We start from the raw sequence: 17,740 nt of genomic DNA, 5'->3' as shown, positions 1-17,740 counted from the left end.
AATGAGATGCTGTTGGATTGTCACAAGTGAGTTCCAAGACTAATAAAATAAAACCTGTGTCTTGCATTCTGCTTTACAGTATTAGTAACTAAGGCATTAATGTGCAATTTCTTTGCCTGTTACGTTCATTAATAGCAGACAGAGGAATTTTACATGCATGTGTTGTTATGTTTGTTACTAATAAGCAGAATGCAATTTCACCCGTTGCTTTCAAGATATCTAATATGAAATGAATATGTGTACATGTCATGGTTCATAAATTTGTTTGTTTAATATATCACTCAAATATTGGTTTAAGTGTTTCTATGTGCTTTTTCTTGCCAAGATATGGTGCATTGCTTTTATTGAAAACTAAACACATTTTTATTTGGTGTTTTGTCTGACAGACTTCAATCTCAAAAATCTACTCAAAATATATCAAAATCATTACCAATCTTGACTAGATGGACCGTATGATAATGGCAGGTTATATTCTGGTTAGGTTATTCTGCAGGTTAGGTGGATTGGCTGTGCTAAATTGCCCTTAGCATCCAGGAATGTAGAAGTTAGGTGGATTATCCATGGAAAATGCAAGGTTACAGGGATACAGTAGGGGTGACAGTCTGGGTGGGATACTCTTCAGAGTGTTGGCGTGGACTTGTTAGGCCAAATGGCCTGTTTTCACAATGTAGGAATGCTAAACAAGTTACCTCAATCTAATCAATTTGTACACTAGACTTTCCAACAAAACATGAAGGTTAGTAAATATCTTAACTAAAGCTTTGCTTAGAAGTTATTAGACTCTTCTATCTTTGCATATAATTTTTAATTAAAGCCTATAACTGTAAATACATATGAAAAAATACTACTTGCAACACATATCAATGACTCAGCTGAGCAGACAAGTATAATGTGCCCGAGTTTGCTGAGAGGATAAAATTAAACAGGTATGTAAGCTGACAGGAGAATGCAAAACCTTGTCAAGGGGTGTGGACAGATCTAGCGAATGGGCAAGGTGCAGAGAAAATATAAAATGGAGAAGGGTGAATATCCACTTTGGTAGGAAGTGACAAACATATTTGAATGGAGAGAGATCGTGAAACTTGGTATTCAAAAGGACCTGAGCACCCTTATACATGAATCACAGAAGGTTAATGGATAAGTTGAGTGGCTAGGATTCAATGAACATGCAAAAAGGTTTAGGTGATCTACTCAAAGTACGGTCATGATTCTCAAGAAAAGAATGTTTGTTTTGTGGATACTCTATGATTAGGCTAACTTCTAATTGCCTCATCAATGAAACAGTTTCCTCTCCTTAAGCATTTCCTTTTCATCCAATTTCTGTATGTCTCTGTGCCCACTAGGATGATCTGACAGCTCTCTACTTCTTGCATCTGTGGATGTCCAACAATCTCCATCCACCACCACCTTAATATGTTTGGCTGAACTTGTTCTATTTTTAAACAGCTTCTTCTGCGCTGACCGCTCCTCCAAACAAAAGACATTGCTGTGGGAATCTGTATGGGTTCATGCTACAGCTACCTTTCTGTGAAATATCATTTTTTCCCAATCACTAAAGTCCCTCTCCCTCAACTCCTTCTTCTCTACATCAATGACTATACTAGTGCGGTTTCCTGCTCTAGTTCTGAACTACAAAATTTTACATTTGATTCCAATTTTGCACCTTTGTTTCACATTCACATGGTCCTCCTTCAACTCTTCCCTTCCCTTCCTTGATTTCGGTGTTTCTTTTTCAAGAGTAGGCTGTGAACTAGTTTTTACAATAGGTCAGTGACTCTGACAGCTACCTTGACTATACATCCTCCCACCCCACATTTTCTAAGGACCCAATTCTGTTTTCCCAGCTTCCTTATCTCTGTCACAGCTGTTCTGATGATGCAACGGTCCATAACAGGGCTTCTGAAAACTTGACCTTTATTCTCAGCTAAGGATTTGCTCACCACAATGGTTGGCAGTCCCTCAGTTATATCTGCATCATTTCTTGCTCTTTTGCACAGAACCATGACAGGGTTCCCCTTGTCTCCCCTTCCTCTCCACCATCCTCCACATTCAATAGATCATCCTTTGCCTCTCTAGCATGATACAAACAACAAGCACATCTTTCCCTTCTCTTTCAGCATGTCAAGCAAACCTGTCCTCTGTGAAATTTTGACCACTCCTCAACCACCACTAACACCTCTTCCTCTTCCAACAGCACCTTTCCATACATGCGCAGGAATTGGCAACACCTGCGCCTGATCTCTTTCTCAATCATCATTCAGGGCCTTAACCATTCATTCCAGACAATTTATTTATTCTTCTTGCAATTTAGCAAATTATAGTCACTGGTTACAATGCAGTCTGCTCTATATTGGATACCAAATGTACATTGGGTGATTGCTTTACTGAACATCTTTGTTCAGATGGCAAGTGCAACCTTGAAATTGCCATTTGAATTCTCTGCCCTGTCCCACTCTGATATCTCTGCCCTCGGCTTCCTACACTGATTCAATGAAGCTCAACAGAAGCTTGAGGAATAGCAACTCAACTTTTGATTAAATACTTTACAGCCAGCTGGATACAACAATGAATTCAGCAATTTCAGATCATAACCACTGTTCTCATTTTTCAGTCAGCAATTGATGGTAATAATTCTTTTTCTCTTTACACCTCTTCTAGGCCTGTCTTTTGTTTCTTTACTTGTCACAGTGCCATCTCCTTTTGCCTTACATCATCATCCCTTTTGTTATTTAATCAACTTGTCTTTTTCAAATCCCTTTATTTCTTTCCTTACCTACCTTTTTTTAACCTGGATCTGCAATTGTTTAAAATCCGTTACCTGAAATGTTAACTCTATTTCCCTCTGCATGGGTGATGCCTGATCTGCTGACCAGTTAGCATTTTCTGGTTAAATTTCAGATTTCCAGCTTCTGCAGCATTTTGCCTCCATAAAATCCTACCAAATGTAGAGAGGAATCGACATCTTAATTCCTTGAAACAACCTATTTAATGCAGAAGCTTTGGGCATGAATATAGTAAAATACTCTATCCTCATACCAATAATAAGCCACAGTTTAACCATGAGCTTTTTAATGCAGGAAAATAAAGCTATTCTGGTCTGAATGCACTTCTAAAAGCATTCCTGAAAGTTTGTTACAAATGAAAAGCTTGTCCGATATACATCCAATGGCGTCACATAATTCAGTCAAAGATCTGAACGAGCTGAAAAAAGAAAAAAAATGGAACAATAACCTTCAACTGCAAAAAATTTTCAAAAATCCCCTTGAGGAATATTTGAGAAGTTTGCAAACAGATTAGTTGTCATGCTATATCAAGTACACATGCTTAATTACTTAAACCAGTTTACCCAACTATTCTGGCTGAATCTAATGCCACTCCACTCCAGGGACACGGCGCTGTAAAATAGGATACACAAACTCATGGATTACTAGTTTACATCCAAAGCACTGGGGGGAACTGAATTACACTGAATTTATAAAGTTTTTTTCATGAAATGGAAAAGAAGAAAAGACCTTCCAAAGATTATGTTTCTGAGAAAAAACAGCAATAACTGCAGCATGAACAGAATCTAGTTTCAGATGTGATGCCAGCATGTTTACAATGCTTGAAATTGCAAAAAAAAAAGCTTGTTCATTAAAAGGTCACGTTTGGGGCATGAAAAGGAGACAAGAAACTTACTTTTTTCTGTCTCTACATTTTGTGCAAAGTTCCTTTGAGGTCAATAAGCTATCCACCCATCTACAGTCAGGTGGATAATGAGGTATCTAACGTTAAAATTGAAACAACAGGTACTGGGGAATAGGGAGAATGGATTAACACTGAGACATTAAGATGTCTCATAACTATCTTCATTTTATATCACATTCTGACAATCAGAGGGAATATGTGGAGAAATAATGAGTCCAGATTTTTACAGTAGAAATAGCAGTGAGACTATAAGCGAATAAATTAGACAACAATGTCCGGTCCGCATGCACACTGTGAACATGGAAATTGCAGTCTTGCTGTCCAGGTTGCTCGGCTCTTCCCAAGCTGTATATTTTTGATATCTCACCGACAGACGTCATGCTGAAACATGTGGAATAGCATGACATCGCTGTATTTGTGTGATGGATATAAAATCCTGAGAAAAGATTAAAGCTTGTGCATTTCAGCGTGAGAAAATTTTCAATGGTCTGACAAGTTTTAGTTGCTACCAAACAATGTCTTCTGCACTCAGTCATTTTCGCTGAGCTTAATTACTGGTGGAGATTTTAAAAATTTACTTATTTTTAGTTCCTTTCTGTCTCTTACAGGCAAGGGTTGAACAAGAGCATGGGTTTAAATGTGGTTGACTCTTAACTGCCCTCTAGGCAATAAATGCTTGCCTAGCCAGAGATGCCCACATCCCAGGAGTTAAAAAAAAAAGGGCTGCAAAGGAAGCCTTGGTGAGTTTCTACAACGTATCTTCTAGATGGTAAACAAAACAGTCAAGGTGCATCGGTGGTAGAAAAGGTAAATGTTTATAAACATGGTGGAAGGGGGCGCTAATCTCGCAGACTGCTTTATCCTGGATGTGCTGAAATTTCATGAGTGTTATTACAACTGCACGCATCCAGGCAAGTGGGAATACTCAATCACACTTCTGACTTGTGCCTTAAGATTTGTGGACAGGTTTTAGGGAGTTAGGGTGCAGGTTACCCAGCCTTTCCTAATCTGTAATGTATGGCTGATTCAGCTAAGATTCTGGTTAATGGCAACCCCCAAGTACATCCCATCCCAGTTACTGCCCTTTCAAGTCTGGCTGTAGACACAACATTGTTCTGCCATCCTCACAGTCTGATCACTTAATCTGAGCTATTAACATCTCTTCTCCACTAGCACACACCCCAACCCTCCCCCCTCCAAATGATAGCATAAATGCTGTCCCCTCCACACTTTACTTCAGCTCTGATGAAGAATCATCTCGACTCAAAATGTTAGCTTGCTCTCTCCATGATTGCTGTCTGACCCACTGTGTTCTCTAGCAGTTGTTGTTTCTAGGCCAGATTCCAGCATCTGTGGTAATTTGTTCCCAAGTACATCAATACTGGGGGATTCAGCAATAGCAAGGCCATTGAATCATAGCATGATTACAACATAGAAGCAGGTTATTAGGCCCACTGTTTCCATGCTAGCACTTTGCAAGAGGAAGCCAGCCCCTTTCTTGCAGTCCTAAAAATTAATTTTCTTCAAGAATACTGAAGTGAGTTGTTTAGATCCTCTCTTTTAGAGATGGTCATTGTTGACGGTAAATGTGGCACATATTTTAAGTTGCCACAGCCCAATCTGACTGCTGTCCAGATCCTGTTACGTAGAAACATAAAAAGATAGGACCAGTAGCATTTAGCGCATAAACCTGCTCTACCGTTCAATACGTTCACTGCTGATCATGCTACTCTATACCCTATTCCTGCTTTCTCCCATACCCTTTTATCTTAAGGACTATATCTAATTCCTTCTTAAAAACATTCAATGTTTTTGCCTCAAACACTTTCTGTGGCACTGAATTCCACAGGCTCACCACTCTCTGGGTGAAGAAATTTTTCCTAATTTCAGTTTAAATAGGCTACTTAAATATCCTTAAACTGTAACCCCTGGTTCTGGACTCCTCAGTCATCAGGAACATCCCTCCTGCATTCACCCTGTGTAGTTCTGATGGAATTTTATAGGTCTCTATGAGATACTCCCTTAATTCTTCTAAACTCCAGTGACTATAGTCCTAACTGATCCAGTGTTTCTTCATATGTCAGTTTTATCATCCCAGGAATCAATCTGGTAAACTTTTGTTGCACTCCATCCATAGCCAGAACATCTTTTCTCAGATTAGGAGACAATTCTGTGCTGTATGGCTCTGTGACACCATAAAAGCTGCACATAATAGTGCAGGATTGGGCACAGACTGAATCATTACAACAATGCTTGATGTCCAATACAGAAATCATGAAATGATCATAAAAGATACCAAATGGCATCTTTTACAGTGTTAATGTTGCATGGGAGATGAGCAATTGTTGACATCCCTAGTTGATTTGGACTGAGTGGCTTGCTGGGCCATTTCAAAGGACAGTTAAGAGTCAAACACATTCCTGTGGGTCTGGAATCATGGGTAGGCCAGTCAGGTAAGCATGGCAGATATCCATCCCTAAAAAAATATTGCTGCAATTGTTTTCAATGCTAGATTTTTATTCCACCAGCAACAAATGTGGGATTTGAATCTGTGCACCCAGAACATCAACTGGCTGCTGGATTGCTAGTCCAATGACATTTCACTATCTCCCTTCTCTTCAAAGTCACACTCCGTCACGGTGAAAAATGAATTGCATATTTTGTTGCATATGTTAGTGATTCCTGAGCAGCTTTTGCTTCGAATATTTACAAGTGTAATACTTCATAGTAATCAGTGGATATAATCCCAAAAACATACAGTCCGTTCTCATAAACCTGAGGAGACACTAATCATAATCATAAACAAACCTCAAAAGAACTGCTCTATTATGGCAGTACAGATGAAGTTGAACAAAAACGTGCTGACTGTTCCTAACAGCACTGAGCTTCCTGGCTATATCACATCCATCTAAAGGTTCCTGGGCTCTTTTCTACCATCTTTTAAGTTATCGCTTCATTCTTCCAGATGGTCTTCTGTACTCATTGCCAAGAATCCTAAACATAGCTGGCAGGAGGCCACACCATGCTTTGACAAAAGACAGGAGAGAATTGTTGTAGCCTTCAGCCGCTGAGAGGGGCACTTAACAGAGTTTAAACCCTGAGGGCACGTTTAAATTGTTTTCCATTTTCTTTGATGATTTGAAGCATGCTGTATTTCCCAAATTAGCACAGAAGAGAAGAGTGGGGGGAATAACAGCAAATGCACAGCTTAAGATAGTTTGCTCAAGATTGGATGGACCTGCTGAGAATGGGGAATAAAACAGATCCACTAGGATAAGTGATTGTTTTCATATGATATACGTTGAAGTTGAGATTGAAGGCATTTAGGTGAAAGTAGCAGCAGAGTAAAATTTAGTTAGCATTCTGAAGATTCTGTCAGTGACAAAGCAGATCTCAGCCAATCTTTTATCTTCTGCACCCTCTGAATCAATAGGACTCAAGACCATGTCCCTCTGTAAATTGGGATCTCTACTCAACAGCCCCATTGTCCTACAATAATAACAAACAGCACTTGGTAGAATGTGAAATCAACAAGATTAAACTATGTAATGGTGCACAAGACAGGAAATGCTACGATACCAAATAGAGCGCTTAGAAATATTTCTCCGCACCAAACAGACGATTTTGTTTCAAAACACAGAGAGAAATAGAATTACATTCTAACCCATCCACGTTATAAATGGCCGATTTGGCTTACTCCCAAAAGCATGTTGTAACGATTGTTTACTTATTCATTTACAGGACAGGTTTCTTCATTGAAAAGATACTGTTACATTTTGATTTGTGTCTCTAGAATGAAACACATCACACAATATGACGGAGAACAATTAAGTCTCCTGCTTCCTAGCAGCAATCACCGTTGAAATCAACATCTTGAAAGGAAATGATAAACTGTTATTTTAAACAATACAACCTATTTGCTTTTTGCAAAGCTGAGCAATGAGATTTCCCTTTCTGAAAGACATATTAGATATTAAGATGCTGATAAATGCTTTTTTACAATCTATGCACATAACCATTAACACTGCCATACATTTTTGACACTAGTCTATTACCTTACATATTTGTGAAAATATCTTCTATATTTAATACAAACAATATAGTAGCATTTCATGTACAATTACAAACTCTTCAAAAAAGAAGATTTGGAGGTTTAACTGGGAAATTTAACCTTTTATATGTAGAAAATAATCAAACGTTTAAATAAAAACAATTCACATCATGTCTTTTGTTCCAAAAAGGAAACAATTAAGGTCCAAGTAACAAACAGTAGATTGGAGACTGATAATTGTGTCATACTGGGAATTTTTCACTTCTGATAAAGATATAATGATTAACGTGCCCTGTGTCATGAATAAATTATGGGTCTTCCTCACTTGCAAAACAAACCCTGTGTTGCATCACTCCTGGCACAATATTCTGCTTTTAACATTCTCTTCAGTAAGAGCACTTTCTTGGCCCACACAAAAACTCTTTTCATATAATTAATATTTTCAAAAAATAATTCATTTATAATTTAGATTATTTAAACCCACATCTTATTCATGTAGGTCTTTAAAATCCTAGATATGAATATTTTACACCCATTCAAAAATTATGTATTTTTAAATTATAAACTAAACATGAGGCAAGGAACATTGTTTAGGAGCCATTTGTGTATAGCTATGCAATACTGTTAGCACTTCCAATTAATAGGGCTCCACCAGACATCTGCCCTGTGTTTTAACCTCTCAGCTTCAGAATTAGTAAAAAGTGAATAGGACACTTAGGAATTGGTGCAAACATTTACATCCAACAAATGGCATGCAAAAATGCAGATTTACTTTATGATTGCTGGCTCCAATATCAACGCTGCCATACCTCTAAGTTGGGAATCTAAGTTGATAATTGTACCACAGTGGTTAAAAAATCACATTGTTCATAGAATGCAGACAACCATAATCAAGGTGGCATTTACTGCCTGCTGTTTGGACAACGTGGTGATGGCAGTTGGTTTTATCTTTAAACCTCTAGAGTACCTTGTGGTGTTCGGTCGAGAATGATGCTTAAAATATAAACCACTGGTTAGCAAGGTTATAAACAATGAGGCACAAGTAAATATTACACATGGTGAATGCCCATTAGCTTTTATAAGATACAATGCAGAAATACCACCTTACAGATAGATGCAAGATATGTACGTTGGAAACAAAATCACTCCCCTATGACTATTCAATCCAAGAACACAGGTCTATGCTGTAAGGACTGAGCTCCGGAAAACATGTAACAAGATCCTTCTGAAATGTGCAATAACTTATCTCATTTTACATTCAATTTGCAGTATTCACATGGTCACACACAGACAGACTTTAATTACTGGGATTTCAGTCTGAAACTGTTAACCAAACCTATGTGACTGAACTAAGCATTCCCAGACAGAATATCATTTACTTCACTGAACAAATTCTGCAAGTTAATATCTTCATGACACTGTATTCTGTAATTTCATAAGCAAATACCTAAATCTAGTTTAAACTAATTTCAAAAGCAGGAAAATATATGCAACTACAATGGTGCAAAGGTACCTTTTAAAATATTTCCATTTCCATGATAATGCTACAATTTTTAAGAAATATTATTTTGAAGACATACTCCTAATGTTCTGCAGACATTTTTTAAAAACATACTCGTCAAACTATCCTCTATTTTGCTTTTGCCGTGCTCGTTCCTTTAAGGCTGGCACATGCCTTTATGAGTGGACAAGGGTACATGCGTGCCATTTGTTCCTCTGTTGCAAATTCCCATACTGAGGCAGTGCAGCAGTGTTAGAGATGTGATATTAAGAAAAAAAATTACTTAATGTTTGAAACCCCTTTTGGCAAGTCCTGAGGTCATAAAAACTGCCTCAAAAATGAAAGCCTTCTTTATGGGCCCCTATATAGGCATAGTCAAATGCAAATTAGTTGGAAAATTTATAAAACAGAATTGAGTAATTCGGTGAATACGATCAGATATTCCTGTGGCTCATAGCTTGAAGTCTCTCTTCCATTTCGAGTACGTCTGTTTTTGACATGCTAAGCTGTTTTAAACAAACTCAGTGAAAGCTTTTAGAGTAAGCATTGTACCTTTCTCCTGGAAACTTGACAGTTATGGAATTTGGATACTGAATTGGCCCACTTTAGGCCTTCATTTTCTTCTCCAGTTTCTCAGAAGCATGTAAATGGGACTACCCAACAAATCTGTCAGTATTTAAGGAGAAGCAGGGGTGGGTGATATACGACATTTAACTAGAATAGCCTTCTTGTGGGGTTGGGAGCAGCTACACTGAGAATACACGATAATTACTCAATACATCTATCATTTCATCTCACCCACTCTCCATCTTATCATACACCTTCCCCTTCGTTCTATTTCCCACCCTCTCCCTTTTCAAATGCTCAAAACTTTTATCCATTTCCAATTTTTCCCAATTCTGCTAAAAGATAATGGATCCGAAACATGAACTCTACTTCTATCTCCACTGATGCTGCAAGACCTGTTGAGTTTTTTGCAGAATCTTCTGTTTTTGTTCTAGAATACGGACCTCTTTCCTCATACAGGTGGATTTGCAGTGGTTTTCGACAATATTTTGCATTTTTAACCTTAATGCTTTTATTTTCCCTTCTCCTTGCCACTCCAGGCGCTTGCCCCCTTTTTTGCTATGTGCATCTTGCCTTCTCATGTTCACTGACCCAGCTGTTTTCATGCTATTTTGTTCTTTATTGCCTCTCCGAGATGCTCCTTACATATTATCCATCAGTTTCATCCCTTTCAGGTTTTCAAGAAATTTGCTTGAACTAATTCATTAAATGCTATCACTATTCCTGATTCATGATGTCTTCTTGCTGTTCTCTTCCCTACACCTTTTGTTCAGTTCAGTCCCATTAAATATTTGCTAATCCTCCAATTTCCAGTTCATATGCATGTAAACACAAACTACAATAATCTGTCTTTTCCGTTTGCAGATACTGTCAACATATATTCTCTTTATATTTTAGATATTGTGTGGCAATGCTCAGTACGCTCGTCTTTGGAACACAAGGTTTCGTGTTCAAGTCCTACTCCAGAGTTTCACCACAAAAACCAAGGCTTACACTTCTGCGCTGAGCTGAGGGAGTACAGCATTGTAGGAGGTACCACCTTTCCAATGAGACATTAAATCATGTGTTTGTGTAGGCAGGCACCAAAGACCACATAGCACTATTCCAAAGAAAAACAGAGGAGTTATATCCACTGTCCTGGCTGTTATTGCACAACCAACATCACAAAAAAAAACAGATCGGCATGTTGCTGTTTCTGGGAGCTTGTTGTTTGCTCTGTTTCCTACTTTACAAAACAGTAACTACACTTCAAAAGTAATTTATGGGGAATAAAGCATTTTGAGAAGTGGTCACAAAAAGCGCAAGATAATTTTTCTTTTTGTCATTTCCAACATTTGCAGTTTATCTCCTCTCTTGTTGTAAAGGAAAACGCTCTTGTCTGCACTTCAAGACTGCTAATAAATAGGAAAAAGAATTGATTTTGAAATTGTGTTCTAATTTTATCTATATTGAACCTGAATGTGGAATTATACAACACGAAAGGAGGTTATTCATCCCTTCATTTCTGTGCTAGCTCTCCAATTAGTTGCACATGATCTGCCCTTGCTCCCAAACCCTTGCAAACCTTTTCCTTTCCAGTCCTCTATTGAAATTTACAATTGAATCTACATCCAGCATCACTGCTGTTCATGAATTTCAGGTCATAACTGAAATAATTTCTTCTCAACTACCCAATGTTACCTGAAATCCGTGTCCTCTAGTTATCAACATTTCTGCCAGTGGAAACAGTTCCTCATTATTTACTCTACCAAACCCTTCATAATTTTGAATATATCTTTTAAGACCCATCTCTGCTTGTAAGAGAACAATACAGGTCTTCGAGCCAATATATCCAAACTGGGATCCAGCTCCCGTGTATTTCTGATCTGAAACAATGCTAACAAAGCGAAAAACAGCAATCACGTTTTTAAAGACAGAGTGCATGCTTTTATCAAGGCTGCAGCAGTGTATTTATATTTACCTTTAATTGAAGCATGTTTATCAAATATTGAAGATATTATTAGGCATGGAAAATCAATAGGAAACAAGAAATGTATAAGAGGTAAACTCGGAAAAAGAAACATAGAACATGTTTGATATCTGAAACAAAATAGGGAACTTCAGAAATATGGAACTGTTCAGGAAGAATTTCAAAGACAGAAAGTTAATATCTGTTAATTTGTTTCTCTCATTCAGGTGCTGACTGAATTGAGTAAAACATACACAAGGAATAATTTAATGCAGTTGCTTGTTAAGATTATTCATTCAATCAGCTTCGACTGAATTTATGAAATTCAACATAATCAGCATTTGTAACTTGTTCAGGAAATTCTTTCAAACACAAGTGTAACTTCTACTAAATAAGAAAGTCATTCTTGTCATTATCTTTCCACATTTAAACATCAGACTTTGATATGCAATTAAAAAATACTCTGAACCATCTTCTGAAAACAAATAATGAAATTAAACAGACATGAACTGGCTGCCAAACACCCTTAAAAATGCAATATTTGAGAAATGCAATTCCTAATTAAATGTGTAATTACTGATGCTGGTTATGTACTTAAATGGCAATGTATTTTTAATTTGAATAAACCTTTTCTCATCACCTTTAATCTTTTTCACATCAACTAATGTTTAATGAACTGTTACCTGTAATCACACCAAGGACACTTATAAGGTTTCTCTCCTGTGTGGACACGTCTGTGACGAGTCAGATGAGATTGTGTTGTGGAAGCGAAGTTGCACTGGTCACATTTGAATGGCTTTTCACCTACAAAAGGAATGCTCATTATTTTTTATCTCTGACAGACTCTGATAATTATCAGAGTGTAAGGGTTAGAAAACCATGCTACCAAAGTTTTAATTTTTGAAGCATTTACCTACTGACCAAGTCTGAAGACCAATCATATGTACTTAAAATAAAGTACACGTTCACAATCTCAAAAATCCTTTGATATTTGTATTATAAGGCGTGAAGTTTTAAAAGTCATAGATTGCATATTTTTGCATCTTTCACCATAATATAGTACCAGCTCTCAATTAAATGGTCACGACTGGATTAACCTTTTATCAGACCTGGTTAGTTAAGTTTCACATAAAACGAACACATTTCAGATCGTTCCATATTTCAATCAGTAGAGTTTTATAAAGAAAAAAAAAATTTGAAAGAAAGAACAAGAATCAAGAGGTTTAGAAGGTGGCCAGCACATCACAGTTCAAATGCTGGGTTGCGTTTGCCATTCATTTATACCATCGGTAATAACATAAACATTCGAACAATGACAGGCAGGAAAAGATCCCTTGATCCATTCAATCTGTCGCACACAATTCAGATACTTTATACCTCACAATATATCAACACTCCACCTCTCTAGAGTGTAGGAATCAAGTAAAAGCACAAAAAAGATGGGAAATTCTTTCCCAGCCATTAGTAATATCAAAATTTGTCTAGAAGACCATTCTAGCTCTGGTATTTCTATAACATTGATTATTTATGCAGGTTGAAATGACTTTGTCTTCATGAGCAACAGTTTGGGTTCCTTGCCAGCACTGTTCGATTGCTATTCACGGAGATGAAATTGTTCAACATGAAATAGGAGGAAGGACAGTAAAGGAAGGACAATGTGTTGGTACTACAAGAACACTAGGGACACCAGTTTAAACTCAAACGTTCTGTTGAGCTTGAAATCTCTGTTGTGCCACGAGGAGGGGCGAGTAGGAACTCCAGTTGAAAGTATTCTGGAGGTTTCATCGAATACCTCTCATATCCCATCACTGGTTTGTTAATGTTACATTGATTGTACTGTTACAGTTAAGATAAACAGGTGAAGGGTATTTATTGATTAAGTGTCATGAACACCTACAAAATTGGACTGCCGGGACATTGGAGTTGGTAGGCAGGAGGCAGAGATGTGTGTTGCTGTATTCTATAAATAAACCCATCAGCAAAAGGACCTCGGTTTAGTTTCATACTTCAACATCTGTTTTGGCTCCATTGTTGCCCAACACGCCCAGGCTCATGTCCCCTTCCTTGGCAAGCAAATTAAGAAATGAACAGGCCCTTCAGTGCCCAACTGAATGCTCCTCATCTTTAGCTAAATTGCACTGCTCTCCACTTCCAAGATTTTAATTTATGAATAAACGAAAGCGTTAATATGATTTTTTTTTTAAAAGGCACGCAATATTTTCCTTAAATATTTTTTGAAGATTTTTTCCCCCCGTGTCTGCTCTCAGCAGTGTCCTGGAGATCAGTCTACTGAGATTGTAGACATGCTTGTCGAGCTGGTGTGGTTGATTGCAGACATTTTGTCATCCTGCTAGGTAACATCATCAGTGCGCCTCCAGTGAAGCATTGGTGTTCTGTCCCGCTTGTTATTTATATGCCTCAGTTTGCTGGGGTGGTTGGCATCTTTTCCAGTTCTGTTTTTCAGTGGTTTGTATATCAGGTCCAGTTCAATGTGTTCGTTGATGGGGTTCTGGTGGGAATGCCAGGCCTCCAGGAATTCCCTGGCATGTCTCTGTTTGGCTTGTCAATTATGGATGTGTTGTCCCAGTCGAATTCATGTCCTTTTTTTGTGTATATTGAGACCAGCGAGATTGGTCATATCTCTTGGTGGCTGGTTGGTGTTCGTGTCCTTATTGTCAGTTTTCTTCCAGTTTGGCCTATGTAATGTTTCTCACAGTCCTTGCATGGTATTTTGTTTATTACATTAGTTATATTGGTTGTGGGTATGGGATCCTTTACATTCATCAGTGGCTGTTGCAAGGTGGTTTTTGGTTTGTGGGCTACTCTGATACCCAGGGGTCTGAGTAGTCTTGTGGTCATCTCTGATGTGTCTCTGATGTACAGTAGGGTGACTAGTGCGTCTGGCCGTGTCGTCTCTTCTTGTTATGGTCTGTTGCGGAGCTAACGGCAGATTGTGTTTTTTAGGTATCCATTCCTTTTAAAAACTCCATATAAATGCTCCTGTTCTGCTTTGTGCAATTCCGGGTTGCTACAGTGTGTTGTGGCTCATTTGAATAATGTCCTGATGCTGCTCCGTTTATGGGTGTTGGGGTGGTTGCTAGTGTAATCGAGTATCTGGTCCGTACGTGTGGTCTTTCTCTATACGCCAGTCTGGAGTTCCCTGTTGTTCTTATGTTCTATCATTAAGTCCAGGAAGGGTAGTCGGTTTTCTTCTTTTATTGTGAATTTTATTCTGGTGAGGATGTTGTTTGTGTGTCAGTGGGTTTCTTCTAGTCTTGTGCGTTTGATAATCACGAAGGTGTCATCTACATAGCGGACCCAGAGTTTGGGTTGTATAGTGAGGAGCACTGTCCATTCTAACCTTTGCATTATTGCTTCTGCAATCAGTCCTGATATGGGGATCCCATTGGTGTTCTGTTGATTTGTTTGAAAATATGGTTGTTGAAGGTGAAGTGGGTTGTGAGGCACAGATCCAGCAGTTTCATGGTGCTGTCCTTGTTGACGCTGTTGGTGTCGTGGGGTGCCTGCCTTCCTGATTCGTCCAGCAGTGTGTCAATTGTCTCTTTGGCTAGGTCAATGTTTACGGATGTAAATAACGCTGTTATGTTGAAGGATACCATAATCTCGTCCTCTTCTATTCTGGTGTCCTTGATGATGTTGAGGAATTCTTGGGAGGAGTGGATGGAGTGGGTAGTGTTGTCAACTAAGTATTTCAGTTTCTGTTGTAACAACAAGACGACACAACATGGCCAGACTAGTCACCCTACCACACATCAGAGACACATCAGAGATGACCACAAGACTACTCAGACCCCTAGGTATCAGGATAGCCCACAAACCAACAATCACCCTGTGACAGCTACTGACGAACGTAAAAGATCCCATACCCACAACTAATAAAACTAATGTAATACACAAAATGCCATGCAAGGGCTGAAAAACATTTACATAAGCCAAACTGGAAGAAAACTGACAATAAGGATAGACAAATACCAATTAGCCACCAAGAGACATGACCAATCTCACTGGTCTCAATACACACTGACAAAGGAGGACACTAATTTGAATGGGACAACATATCCATAATAGCACAAGCCAAACAGAGACATGCCAGGGAATTCCTGGAGGCCTGGCATTCCAACCAGAACTCCAACAACAAACACATTGAACTGCACCCGATATTCAAACCACTGAAAAATAGAGCCGGAAGTGATGCCAACCACCCCAGCAAACCGAGGCATATAAATAACAAGCGGGACAGAACATCAACGCTTCACCGGAAGTGCACTGATGATGTTACCTAGCAGGGTGACAAAACGTTTGCAATCAAATATACCTGCTCAGCAAGCATGTCTACAACCTCACCCACAACCTGAGCTACAAATCTTCTCAAAAACTTTTGATCAATCTACTATTTATGGATGAGACTCCAGAACAATTTTGAAGTGTTTGAAACACAATGGGGGGGCGCAGGAAATAAGGGAGTGCGTGGGGTTTGGAGGAAAACTCAGGAGAGCTAACATGTGTGCCCGAATTAATCTTACACACTTTGTATTGGCTTGCACAAACATATGTTAGTTGCGATTTGAGTGAGTTACTTGTCAACAGCGTAATCTCCACTCAGTGCGTAATGGAGAGAGAGACATTTAAAAAAAAGTGGATTTTGCACACTTGCAGGGAAAGAAAAAAAGACTCTAAAAGTAAGTGTCACATGACTTCTTCCATGAATAGCTTGTTTAAAATGGCAGACAGACAGGAAAATACAACAGGCAACATACTGATGTGTGCCTTATACTACATTATTCAAGTCACTTTATAAAGGATGTGCAACTGCAGGGTATCATCTGACCATAACGCAAAAATTGCTAACAAAAGAGTGTGCGCAGTCAAAATTAGGTAGATAAGGAGTTGTGTGTCCATTAACTTTATTACAGAATTATCCACCCCTCTGTCACAGATCTGTACAGAAAAAATGCAGGATTATAATAATTATTTCCCCTTCCTCTCACTTTTCCATCAGTTAATCAAATAAATCACAGGCAGAGTGTGTCTCCTTCCACAAAACACTTGTTGTGTCAATAACTTCACATCAAAGTGATTATCAGTTGGATTGTACAGAAATCCCTCTGTGTTTTCTTCTACCAAGGCAGGTCACATGCAATTCTTTGTTTATCTGGTAGGTTCTACTGTAAAGAGGTGGAGACTTTGACTGACCTGTGTGCTGTCGCCTGTGTTTGGTGAGAGCGTGGCGTGTTCCACCAGCAAATCCGCAGAGGTCACACAGGAACGACTTCTCCCCTATTGCAACAACAAACAGGTAAGGGGACCGTGCAGGTCACAGATCATTAAAACATATCTATCAAGGCTTTCAGGGTTACTAATTCCTCCAATCAAATGTTTCCATGTAAATATGTCAAATGGGAATGAAATTACCACTGCAGTTTATTGACTGTGATAAAATCTGAAAAGCACCACTGAACATAATTACATACTTGTCAGAACCATAAAAATTAGCTTTAATATCAACGGAATGGTTTTGTACAACTTCATTTCAGTTAGATGTCTTCCAGATGGGGCTGCTTTATGCACTTGAATAGTTTTTATGCATATCCTGCTTATCCTCCCCTCAATTTCTACAAACCCAGTCATTTAACGTTGACTTGCCTTCCCACAATGAAAGAGCAGGAAGGTTTCCGAAGCAGCAGTAATCGAATGCTGTCCAAATGCTGTGTAAAATAAAGCCTTCAACTTTTACCTGGAGCCACCTGACAATGACAATGGTACCTTTGACAGCACTGCAACTAAGGCTAAGGCAATAATAGGGTGCAGCTGCAGAGCACATACTGAAACCATTCATCAAAATTATCCTTAGTGTATATGTCAAAAGCAAAATACAGCAGTTGCTGAAAATCTGAAGTAAATTCAGAAAATTCTGGAAAGACTTGGTAGGTCGTGCAATGTCTGCGAAAAAAGAATGAACATTTCA

The 17,740-nt window shown here is 38.5% G+C and overlaps 1 protein-coding gene across 1 annotated transcript in view; it reads right to left on the bottom strand.

Moving 5' to 3' along the window:
* The window catches only part of LOC109926832 (zinc finger protein 407), a 149,237-nt gene extending 132,167 nt beyond the window's left edge, over positions 1 to 17,070 (bottom strand). The window contains exons 1-2 of the mRNA XM_048595996.1: positions 16,969 to 17,070; positions 12,438 to 12,558 (exon numbers count right to left, since the gene is read on the bottom strand). The gene's annotated coding sequence lies outside the window, so the exon portion shown is untranslated. The remainder of the gene's footprint in view (positions 1 to 12,437; positions 12,559 to 16,968) is intronic.
* Between the last annotated feature and the right edge of the window lie 670 nt (positions 17,071 to 17,740).

Source organism: Rhincodon typus, chromosome 4, assembly GCF_021869965.1.
Source record: "Rhincodon typus isolate 14 chromosome 4, sRhiTyp1.1, whole genome shotgun sequence".
Taxonomy (NCBI): Eukaryota; Metazoa; Chordata; class Chondrichthyes; order Orectolobiformes; family Rhincodontidae; genus Rhincodon; species Rhincodon typus.
This window is presented reverse-complemented; position numbering and strand designations above follow the sequence as displayed.